This window comes from Enoplosus armatus, chromosome 13 (genome assembly GCF_043641665.1).
Source record: "Enoplosus armatus isolate fEnoArm2 chromosome 13, fEnoArm2.hap1, whole genome shotgun sequence".
In the NCBI taxonomy this organism is placed as follows: Eukaryota; Metazoa; Chordata; class Actinopteri; order Centrarchiformes; family Enoplosidae; genus Enoplosus; species Enoplosus armatus.
The window spans coordinates 22313526-22325996 of record NC_092192.1 but is presented as its reverse complement, the minus strand read 5'-3'; the positions used below and the strand labels follow the sequence as shown (position 1 = coordinate 22325996).

Genomic DNA, 12471 nt, shown 5'->3' with positions numbered 1-12471 from the left:
CCTGTTTTCAGTGCTTCTTCTCAAACTGGAATCATCCCCCCCCCCCCACCCCACCCCGTCTCGGTATTGCACGCTTTTCAGGAGATTGGCGGGAGTGCTTGTGCGCACACAGCAGGAGGACAGGGAACATGTTGGGGCGTTTAGGTAGCTCTGTAGCTCCTGCATTACACAGACGCCGGTGTCACTCGAGCTTTGTTTCACTCGGGGTTACGATGCTGCTCCTGTGGAATAACTTAGCGCTGGGTTTAAAGTTTAAACAAGTTGTGTTCAAACGGGAATCAAACATAACTCGGGGCGACAGGGTTTCGGTTTGGGGCGCGAAGACTGCAAAAGAGGCGGGAGCCCGTCGCAGTTTTTGGGTAAATCTCAAAGCTGCAGAAGGCGATGTTTTCCACTTCTTCCTCTCCTGCATGGAAGCACGGGGCACATGCCATCGGAAACAGAGTAATCAGGTCCAACACAAGAGCCAGGGGCCGTGATGGTTCTTCCCACAGGTGCATGAATGAGAAGGAGTTCAAAGGTTCAGACTTTTCCTGATAACACCTGATAAGAAAAGCAGTCAAAATTCCTGCCCTCAAAGTGACAAATCCTCTCTAAGGTTTTTTTTTTTTTTTTCTGGGGTAGGGTGGGGCGGGGGGGGGGGATTAAGAACTCAAGTGCTTTCCGCTGACGGGAATATAGAGTAGCGTCTGATGGCCCTGCTCTCAATGCAATTACGTTTGCAAAGAAGGAGAAATAGGCGGCTCTGAATGGGAGGAAATGGTGCTGAGGCTTTGAAGTTGCTTCGAGTTAAGACTCGAATAGCGGCTGGGCTTTATGTCTGACGTGGAACCCCTTTTTTTCGAGCACTGAAAGCACGCCGCGATGTGATCGGAGACACCTTTTGAGGTTATATTTTGCCGCCGTTAAAGGGGGTGGGGGGGGGGGGGGGGACACATGACTGCCACTTCCTCTCTGTCTGTCTCTTTCTTTCTCAAACTGAAAACACACTGTAACATATTTTGTCCTGGGGGTTTACAAGTTGCAGAAATGTGATGATGACACGATTTGCCAAAAACACTATATGATGGAATTTGAAAATCTCCAAAATTGTGCCCAACTCGCCTTTTTCCGAGTTCCAAATACCAAATATTGCCATTTTCTGAGCGTGGATGCTACATCACCACTCATGTGCTTTTGACATTAAACACAAAAGGCCTATGCATAATAAATAAAATGAATATTCCAAAATAAATAAAAAATAAACTAGGACTGTAACGAATGATTCTTGTAGTGATTAATGTGAACTTTTTACTTTTGATTGATTGACTTTGAAAGACTTTTTAACAAATGTCAAAGTCATGGGAGAGGCTGGATATCTACAGTATAAAGATAGTTCCATATATTAGCTGTACTTAGATTATATTTCGGCGCAGATGTGATAAATCTCTAAAATTGAATGAATAAAAAAAAACATATCTTTTTTCACAAGGTTGCTCTTGTGTGGCATAAAAAACATTGTTTCGCCTCCCCTCCCTCAAGGTCTCCGAGCCGTTAGATGGAGGCCGTTCAGCTAATAGCTTTGAGGTAGCATATGTGTCATGGCTGCAGTGAGTCTGTCTGGTTTTGGTGGGGGTGGGGTGGGGTGGATGGGTGGGGGGTGGGGTTGTCTGTGGTGAGAAGCTCAGCGGGACGGAGCCTTTTAGAGCTGACTCATAAATTTTACAGTCCAAGTTGCTCCGGAGCAAGCCATGTGGAAATGTAAAGCGAAAGCTTTTAAAAGAGGACGAGGCCGCCGCCGTGTGAGACGGAGCTAAATCATCCTCATCATCATCATCATCATCAAGAGGCAAACCACCGAACACCGGCTCGAAAAAAGATGATATGCCGATCATCCGGGGGAAGTTTAGACCGGATGAAATGATCTCTCAGCTGCTTGTCCTCCACAAACAGAACTGATCTGCCCCTTTTTTCCTCCGGGATGTCGGCTCAGTTCGGGAGAAATGGAGAAAAATAACAGTCACTGACTGCATGGACATTTTCGGAAACCACACAGTGCATTAGCACGACTGTATGACGGAGGCCGACTACTGCGCCGCCACACAACTCGAGGATACTTGCCTTTCTGAGCAGCGCGGCATTCCCCCGGCTGCACAGCTCACAGAGAGTGCAGATGTATGTAACAGATAAGGGGGCGAGGCAGGAAAAGATGAACTCAAATCGGGTTAAGTGGAGCAGCTGGAGTCTGGAGAGAGCGCCTGGTTGTCTTGAGAAGGGTGTCTAATAGGAAAGTCTGGAAACCTCTAAGGACCTATTAGCTCCTGCCCATGCTGGACCACGGCAGGACGGCAGCAAGACTCAAAGCCACGCGTGAGCTAATGAAACCACTGGGAAGCTGCGGGGAGTCCAGGCTGCGTTTGACAGGAATGGTGCGCGGAGGAAAAGATGAATTTCAGAGCTGCATGTGCTGTACGCTTGTAGGTCCGAAGGCCGCCAGTCATCGGTGGTCGTGAAAATGGTTGCACGCCTTGCCTTTTCGAGGCGCAGCTGTCCTTTCTTGGCGGGCGACAGATTAAACGTAAAATCTGCACACACGAGGGCTCGGTGAATCGCTCGGAAACTGATATCAATAATTCACCCAAATGAACGCCTATGGCGGAAGCTCCAAGTCACTGTGGAAGATAACCCCCCCCACCCCCCCTCACACACACACACACGTTTAACCCATGCTTGACACGTGTTACTGGAGCTGATGCGCCGGCCAGGGGTGAAACTGTGCTGTGAAAACGTACAAAACGCTGCAACAGGGAAGATTTCTGGTATTATACTTACTGTAGAAACAAGTCTTTGCCCTTTAATATCAAAGCTGTATAATATAAATATACATTCACACCGCTGGCAAACACTGAGCCCTTGCTTCAGTTCAGAAAGTTGTACAGTGTAGTACACAAAATACTACACACTTGAATTGCTCCGTAGTGCAATGATGCGGTCGGTCAATCCTGTGTGTTTGAACAAGGACCCACGTGAACGCGCCGCGTCGGTCGTATGGATTGGATTGTAAATGTGCATATGCAAAGTGAATCGCTGTCAGACCACTTCAGAGTTTTTAACTCGGTAAGAGTGGGAGGAGGAGGAGGAGGAGGAGGAGGAGGACGAGACGAAAGCCTGAGAGGGTGACAGAGAAGTAAGTGCACAAGACAAAAAAACCCAGAAAAACTGGAACAACCCCCCACTCCCCACCCCCCACCCCCTCCCTGCAACGTCCTCTCTATAATGGAGGATGGCAAAGTGCTGAGGCAGAACTTTTTCCTCATCCAGTGCAAGAACAAGTGGCTCGGTGTGTCCTGCTGATATAGAAAACAAGAGCAGAGGGCCACTGCCAAAGATCTACATGCCCCCCCCCCCCCCCCCCCCCCCCCCCCCAACTCCCCCCAGCCTTATTTCACCACAAACACAAGTGGGCTTTCATCCCTGAGCAGATTTACTTCCTCTGAAAAGGCAAAACATCCAGACAACGCCCAGTAACTCACGCACAAATCGCTCTAGTACTGAAATGCGGCTAGAAGGGGGGGGGGGGGGTTTATTTGCATGTGGGGGTCAGTCAAGACATGACTGTGAAGATCAACTTTAAAACGTACCATACGTCCGAAGATGGACAACTTTTTAAATAGTGGACGTCGACTTTTTTCTGTCTTTGACACCGAGTCAGACGTGCACTGAAAGTTCCTCCGAGCGACAACGCGACGGTAATGCAGCCGCTCCGCTGATGTGATGGGAGAGGTGCTGCTGCTGCTGCTGCTGCTGCTGCTGCTGCTGCTGACACCAAAGGCCCTGACAGTTAATCAGTAGCGAGAGGGGAAAACTGAGGCCGCAAAACAAAGAGACAGCAATCTTAAGGAAAAAAGCGGCGAGGTGGGCGGACAGCCTCAATCCCGCGTAGATCCGTCCCCTGTGGGATACGGAGTCCCCCGAAGGGTTCATTTCAACGTCATTTTACTTGACGAGCTATTGGCTTGAGGCGACAGCCCCTTTTTCTGCGCCTCTATCGCTCCGCATGTAAATATGCACTTGCATCCGCATCTCCCCCAGACTGCCTGACTCCTACAATGAATCCACGACAGGGCGCTCGTTTTTTGTCTGATATTTGTACAAGGAGGTCAACAAAAATCCTCTCTGCTGAGGGTCCAGCGTACGACCCGCCTCCCTTCAGGGAAACGCACATAAAACACGGACGGCACTTCGGCCCCATCAAAGGCTTCCACCCAGGCAGTGTTGCGAGGGGGCGCCTTTCATTTCGGACCAGAACGCGGCGACGTGTCAGAGGTCTGCAGCCCTTATCGCTCTGTGGCCAGTTGTGGTAAGAAGAAAAAGAAGAAAGTAAGATTAAGCCATACTTTGGCTTAGCAACTCAAATTAAGGCTAAGCTGAGCTAACCCTCACACTGCACTCGAGATAACCGCCCTGCTCACCCAGTTCTGCTTGGGGAAAAAAAGACATAGCTGTTAATGGCTCGGGGAGAGGGGGGGGGGAGAGAAAAAAAGAGTCCTTTAAAAGTGGTGGACAGAATGAGCTTTCTAATCTTTCAAGAAGGAGCAGAGAGGAGGAGGTGGGGGGGGGGGGGGGCGTAAGATGGCGATCAAAGAAAACTCAACAACTTTCCTGCTCCTCTCCCTCCCTCATCTGCAATTCTTTTCAGCGCGCCGGCTTCCCTCCGACAGAATTTGTTGTTTTACAGCTTTGTTGCCTCCTCCTCCTCTCACCAAAGCCACAGGAATTGATTTTCAAATGTGCATTCAAAGTTAAATTGGCAGCAGTGTGGGGGTGGGAGGGAGGAGGGGGTGCTCTCTCTCTCTCTCTCTCTCTCTCTCTCTCTCTCTCTCTCCTACTGTTTGACCCTGTGGGGACAACAAAATGAGGCACTTGCATGAGAATACAAAGCGCCAGCCGTAAAGAGACAACCTCCTTAATTGAGCCTGTGTTGATGCTAAGCATTTAGCTGGGCAGGGTCAACTTTGCAAAAGGAAATTGGGTGTTTTTATCATGTCTCTCTAGGGGCCGTGAGCAGATTCCGCGAGCGAGGGGGGGCCGAGGCTTTCTTCTTTGAGAGGAGGGGATTGTGGAAATTTGGAGCAAGGGCTTGCACGGACGATTCCAGCTGTTCACTCTGACTTTTTAAACGCACTTTCCTCAAGCGTTCCGCAGCGCCGCTCTGGTACAAATAGCCAAGCGTCGGCTTCTGCAGGAACATCAAAACATCGACGTCGATAACGCGGGGGGGCGGTTCGGCCAAACTATTCTCGCATTCAAACCGTTTTGAAGGAGGCTTTTTGAACGCAGCTTCCAGGCGCGTTTCGCAAAGAGCAGTCCCGAGGACTCAAACACAACCGCTCCAACATCCTCCCAAGTTATCACAAATCCTGCCAAGAGTTCAGTTTGAGTTCCAATAGCCCGCCAGTAACAAGCATTGATTTTCTCCACCGAGTGCACCGAGGGGAGGGGGGGGGGGGCGCTTGGGATAGGGGCTTTGAGAGAACAAGAGAGCAGCAACTGTATGTGGCCACTGCACTCTCATTCTCCATTTTTTCTTAGCTGTAAATGTTCTATGTGTGATGAGACCAGGAAGAGGCGAGAGGAAATAGAGGAGGAAGTACTGGAGCGAGGGAAGGGTAGAGCAGCTGCTGGCTGTAGTGACAAAACATTGAATCACACTTTGTCTCGAATAATGATTTCTTATCACGAATTATCATGAGGCAGGGGTGGAAGTACTCTCGTTACTGCAACACGGTTGTACTTTTGTGTACTGTTTTACTATTTTACTCTGTAAAGTACTGTCCCTAAGAAGTCTTGTACTTCGCCAGATTTCGAGTCGCATCCGTTAAAAGTTTCAAAACAAAATGTATGCATTCACTGGCCAAGTGTCGGGGAGGGGGGGGGGGGGGGGGGGGTCACATAAATGCACAACAGTGCAATGAAATGAAGGATTGGAGTAAAAAAAAAAAAAAAAAAAAGGGCTGCATCCTCCCTTCAATGAATCACTGATTTAATGCACCGCCCGGCAGGGAGGCCAAGTGACCCAATATCAAACACACCCACAATGTTGCATGACCTACAGGTGCATGCTGGGTATGGCTAAAATGCTAAGCGCTAACGTGGCTCATGGCGGATCCCACAGCGGGTACTTCTGCATTTGCTGAGGAACTTCAGTGAGGTGTGCGAAGCCTTTCTGCCTTTCTTCTTGACAGCAGTGCCTGCCACTGGAGTGGACTGGTTATGGTGGGGCACAGAGCGGCTGGAGTGGACTGGTTATGGTGGGGCACAGAGCGGCTGGAGTGGACTGGTTATGGTGGGGCACAGATTGTGGAGGACTTCCCGGTGCCGTTCAGACAGGTCAGTGCAACGCTGGCTGTCCAGAGAAAGCACTGTGTTGCCTGGCAACTAAGCGTCGTGTGTAAAAACTGTGCAGTCTCTGCTTTGCTTGAATATGTGTGCTTGTGGCAGCAGACGCTGTGGGGGGCGGGGGGGGGGGTTCTTATCTACACATCTCTGTGCCGTCTGCTTTGGCGATGTTTTTATTCTGTTTCATTTATGTGGCTTCATAATGTCATGTTGTAAGTTTATACAGAGGAAGGCGGTGGCATATCGGTAATTGGTAATCAGTTGTGTGCACAGGCTGTATGGAAATGGAACTTATTGTAACAGTAGTATCATATATAATAATAGAGCATTTTATTTCTTCACCCCCACCTTTGAAAATCTAACGCAGTAACGCAAAATTCCTTTTAAAGTAACAGTACTTCTACTTCAGTGTGACAGTGGAGAACTCTTTCCATCCCTGCCATTAGGGTTTCACCAGCGGCGGCCCAGCAGCGGATCATGTTAGGGGAGCAAACACTCCAGGGGCTCCAGGACGGGCACAGCGCTGGCTGCTGGTGGCCTGACACAGCTGTGGGGGGGGGGGGGGGGGGTGCCACTGGTTTCCTGTCCCACGGCAGCATATTTCAAGATTAGCACACACACACACACACACACACACAGGGGCTGACCGCTATCTGCTCCTGTGTGTGGAGGATGGATCACACATAGTCACTCTGAGGGGAGGAAAGGGTCGAGACGGGGGGGGGGGGGGGGGGGGGGGGGACTTCCTGAACTCCTAAGTCCCATAACCCAAAAGAAAAACAATAAAGATACCATAAAAAAAACAAAACTAAACTATGGGGGTCGTTTTTAAATGTTTGGTATTAACTTGATAGCAATGAGAGTTTACAAAAAGCTCATTTTCCATAATAACCCACATGAGGACACCTCTGACCTGGTGCTCTCTCACTTTTACAGTTTCAGGTGGATTCATTCACTAAAAGTCTGACCACCAAAAATCCTTCACTGCCTTCCCTTCTGCAGACACTACTCAGCCCCCCCCGCCCCCCTCCTCCTCCTCCTCCTCCTCCTCCAACTCCTCTGCATGGTTTTTGCAGATAATTCCCCTAAAGAGATCATCAATCAAAGATACTGCGGTAAAAGAGAGAGCGTTATGGTAGAGGTGACACGTAATGAATTGAGTTTAAAGATTTCTATTCGTAAAAAAACGTATCAATCAATCAAGGGAATTATCGGCCATTATTGGGTTAGGTCTTTTGGGGGTATCAACATTGCTGTAGCTGCAGTAGCATTTCTAATGTTCTGATGACCTCAGTGCAGCAGTGGACACTACACAACAACACCTGTGTGGAAACCCACCCGATGGTCCAACATCTGGGACGTACTGCCATGGAGATTTACTGTACAGTGACTGCGATGAATGATGCACTCTCACAAAGGCGTCCCATTTTTGTGGGCAAAGAGGATGCGGGGTGGGGGAAAGGACGACACTTCTGTGGAGATGGGGCTGGCAGATTGCCCCCCCCGTCACTTTAATCCCTCGCCAGTGACAGCAGGGAACGTCACTGCCCTTGGAGGACAAAGCAGTGATGCGGTCATCTTGATACTGTTCTCTGAGGCGCTTCACCTCGCTCCACGTCTATTTCAGCAATATGACCGGCACTGGAGAGGTCAGCCCTGCCTAAAACCACTGGAACTAATGTTGGGGCGGGCGGGCGGGCAGGGGGGGGCATCCATCTGTCTGCAGCCCGAGGTGGGGTGCTCAGGCGGTGTTGTGTCGGGGCCCCTCGGGCGGCCTCACTTGAGACTTTTAAGGAGAGGGGATAGCTGACTTGTGCTGTCAGCGCCCGCCTGCTAAATGGAGTTTCCTGCCCAGTGTGGTCCCTTTTCTCGCATGGGGAAGTCTCTGGTGCCCCTCGCTTGTTTATTTTGGCCCTCCCTGTGGTATGAATGTGCTGGGTAGATATTAAGCATTAGCATTAAGAGAGTGGGGTGTCGCTTGGATGGCAGCTGGAGTAGTACGCTGTGAAAACACCCCATAGTCACATTTTAAAAGATAAAGTGACAGGGCGTGTTGTCCCCCCCCTTCCCCCCCCATCTCATTTGCTACAGTCGAATGCACAAATAGCTGATAACGCATCACGAGGCGTCGTCAAACTGGTGTGTAACGAGTATTTGGGAGTGTGAATTTCTATTATAATGGTGTATACTCATTACATATCACATAACGAGTGGCTGTTGGGTGACAGGCATGCAGACATTCAGCTCAACTCCCAAGTGTTTTCATTACTCATTTGTTTTGTTTTTTTTTTATACTAAATTTAGCAAAGCCAGGAGCTGCGTCAGAAAACCCAAAAAAATTCAATTAAATTAAAAAAAAAAAAAAAAGCCGGAAATAGGCGACAAACAAGCGGCTTCAAACGGCAATATCAGCGCCGCCGGATCTGTGATGACAGGAAGCGGACGCTTGGTTCCTTGCCCGGCCCTTTTGGAGTGTGATTCTTCAGTCGGCGCAAATTAGGATTCACTCCTACCTTTCAGCGATTCTTCTTCAGGAGCTGTAGCTCACTTTCAGTGCGTCATACCAGAGAGCTCTGCTGAGCTATTGACAACCTAATTGATCTGTAAAGAACAGATGGGCGGGCAGGCAGGCAGGTGGGGAGGGGGGGGGGAGGGAGGGGGGTACTCTTGATGTGCGTTTGTTCTCAAAAATGACTACAAAGCTTTCGCTGTCTCTTTTTCTTTCTTTCTTTTTTTTTTTCTCTGCGGAAAAAAAAAAGATGGCAGACGTGTTGTCAACGTGCCAATAGCAGCAAAGAGTCGGCCACATCAGCGGCGTGCCGTCCTGAGGCCGCCGTACACGCCGCGTGCTTTTGTAAACCAACAAACTACATGTGCGGGCGCTTCACTTCCAAGTTGCGGGGGCCTCCAGCTTGATGACCCGAGCAAGCGCGATCAACACGTGCCGCATGCAATCGAACGAACCGGATATTGACCACAGACGCTCTGGTGATATCCAGCCGCGCTGATGAGTTTTGGTCCAACGTCTCCAGTTTTTTGGGGGTGGGGTTTTTGTCACCTCCTAAATACAGTGGAGGTGTATGGCTTAGCTTTCCAGGAAGCACTGCGCTGCTTCCTGAGGGCCTTCCGCGGTCGAGCTGGTCAGTCGATCAACGGGAAGATTCACGGGTAACTACTTTGACAGTTGACCCATCGATGAAGTGATAATTCAAGCACGAATGCCAAACATTTCCCCGCTTGTCAAACACACAGATTTACAACAGCGGGGGGGGGGGGTTATACTGTGGCGTTTTATGGACGAAATAACGAATTGGTTGATGGAGGAAAATAACGCACAAGTTCCTCTGTAATGAAAACAACCATCGGCTGCGGTTCGATTCCGCAGAACTTCCTGTCGACAGTTTTTGGAGGCAAATTTCTCAAAACGTGGGTTTTTTGAGTGGCTTTTTTTTTTTTTTAGGGTGAAATGACCCTTTAACTGGCTGATACTTGGCTTTTAGGATAAAAAAACAAAAAGTCTGATATTTGTAAGCCCTAAGGTCAGAGTGCCACAGATTCCATCCCAGCAACAGCCAGAACTCCGGTGAAGCGAGAGCCCTCCCAACCCTCCTCCTCCTCCTCCTCTTGCAAATCACTGCGGACGACAGCGTGCCTTAAATGCCTCGTGTGAAAAAATGCACAACTGCCAGTGACCGGGGGAAAGGAACTTCGAACAATGAGACGTCTGGGTAATTGTGCTGCTTCAGCCACATTACACCCATCCCACCGCACTCCCCCTCCCTTGTAGGAAATGGAGTTGTACCGCTCAGACTGTAATTACAGTGTGGGTATCGAGGTTTGGCGCGGGGGCTATTTGATCTGGTCGCTGGTCTGTTTGGGGACACTTATGAGACAACAAGGCAGCAGGAGGGGGGAGCATGGCAAACACTTGGCCTGTTCCGACGGTCCTTGGGGAGAGCTGCCGGAGACCACTGTGTTGACGGATGGTAACATAGATGACTGGCAATAAGTGCAGACTCCGGTGTCACCTTACTGGCCAAACAGTCTGAAGACCAGACCCCTGGAACACGACTCTTGCTCCACATGAAGGGGGGGGGTGGGGGGGGTGGCCTTCAGATGTGGAAAGGAAAAGAGAGACAGGCAGCCAGGATGATCCTTAAGTTCTTCTTATCATCTCGTAGCTTCCTAACTTCTCCGTGCCGGTACTGATCTGAAGCTTACTCCCCCCTTTAATCTGAGGAGCTTTTGGATAACAGTGTCGGAATGTGACACGAAAGGCGTACTTAAATGTACATTTCAACGACTAAAAACAGTACAGGCTTCTTTCTTTTTTTTTTTTTTTGTCTTTCAGTAAAAGTCACTGTGTGTTTTGCTAAAGTGAAAATAAGTAGCTTTAATCCATCCTTTGTAGTCCCAGAGGAGCATCTGGAGTCACTGGAGAGGAGCACTTTCACAGATGCTGAGTTCATATGCTCCGGGTTCATAGCCAATGTTTACAGCATCGTAAAAAAAAAAAAAAAAAAAGGGAACCTCAGCAGTAGGTCTGGGCCCAGAGACACCACGCTGTCGCAAGCTATAACATCCCCAAAAAAACAAACAAACAAAAAATTTTTTGCTTTTGTACATCACAGTGGGGGGGGGGGGGGTGTTCTGCATTGAACACAGAGACACAGGTGTGCTGGTAGAAAGAGCGTGTTGCCTACTGGCAGCAGTTTACCAGTTACACATCTGTCATTGATGGAGGATCTGTGGATCCAGAACCCCCCCACCCCCGCAGTCTCAGTGAAGCAGTCAAGTGAGAGTCATACTCGGCCAGTGGTGGAGCTTTCTCTGCCAGGAGAGGAAGTAAAAGGTGCTGCACGCCTGTGTCACTGGAGTCACTGGGAGTTGTAACTGGGGCTTTGGTGGAGGCTACACCCGAGGAAGCTTTGGACTACAGAACCAGAGCATGCATCATCTGTCACAACACACAACACAACACACAACACAACACAGCACAGCACAGTGCAATCAAGAGGGAAATGGAAGAACAGTTCAACACTTAACATGCAGCAACTGGTGAGGGCTTTCATCCCCAAACGCATTACAGCAAATGTGGATCACACATTTGTTAGCAGTGTTGGCTTTCATCGTGCTGGTTTTCTGTGTCACAATTGCATTTGTGCCCAATAATATGCCTAACGCCCCCCCACCCCTCGATAATAGAGATAAATGAGCAAGGCTCAGAGTCACAACACAAAAGTCAGCTTTCTGCGGGGGAGCAGATGCTGGTTGAGAACCCGCGGTCCCCTGGGCGAGACGCGCAGTCAAGCCGCATATGGGGGCTACTCTACTCCTCCTGTAGGCCTGCTGGTTTAAGTGGCCCTTTTTTTTTTTTTTTAAATGACATCATCCAGGAGGATTACTCACACCATTTTGCACAAATACTCCCAGAAAGGCAAGGGTCCCTGGATGCGGGGGGGTGGGGGGCATGGGATAGTAACTTTGCACGAGTAAAATTACGAGTGACATTCATTTCTGGGGGAGTTGGGAGCCAATGATATGAAGCGCATGAACTCCATCTGCGCAGAACAGAAGCCCCAAAAGCAAGCGGCACGCCAATTTCAACTTACCATATGCCAAAGTTCCGAGTGCAAATAAAACCAGTAGGGGAACCAAAGTCTGGCGGTACTCCATTATACACTCAGGTCTTTCATAGGTGGATAAGGTCGGGCGCAGTTTGTGAGGCAGGCCGTCCAGCAGCAGCAGCAGCAGCGGTATATCCAAACAGACGCGCGGGTGAATCCCAGGCTAGGGGATGAAATCTCCGCAAACAGCCTCAAACTCCGCAGGCAGCATCTCAGCCGCGCTACAACCAGACCAGGAGTCCAAACATCCCGCACGGTCAACTTTTCCAACCCGCACCGGGTGAGAAGAAAAAGAAGAAGAAGGAAAAAAAAAAGAAAAAAAAAGTAAAAAAGATTCTGCGCCTATAAATCCCGCGGACGGTCCGCAAGAAGCAATCCGCAGGTGATGCGAGGAGAGGCGGCCGTGAGTGGCAGGCTGCGCCCGGTCGGTCGGTCGGTCAAGTCTCCGCTCTCTGCCGCTTTCGCT

The 12471-nt window shown here is 49.7% G+C and overlaps 1 protein-coding gene across 1 annotated transcript in view; it reads right to left on the bottom strand.

The window, feature by feature from the left end:
- robo3 (roundabout, axon guidance receptor, homolog 3 (Drosophila)) overlaps positions 1–12471 on the bottom strand; it is a 115345-nt gene that overhangs the window by 53816 nt on the left and 49058 nt on the right. The window lies entirely within an intron of this gene.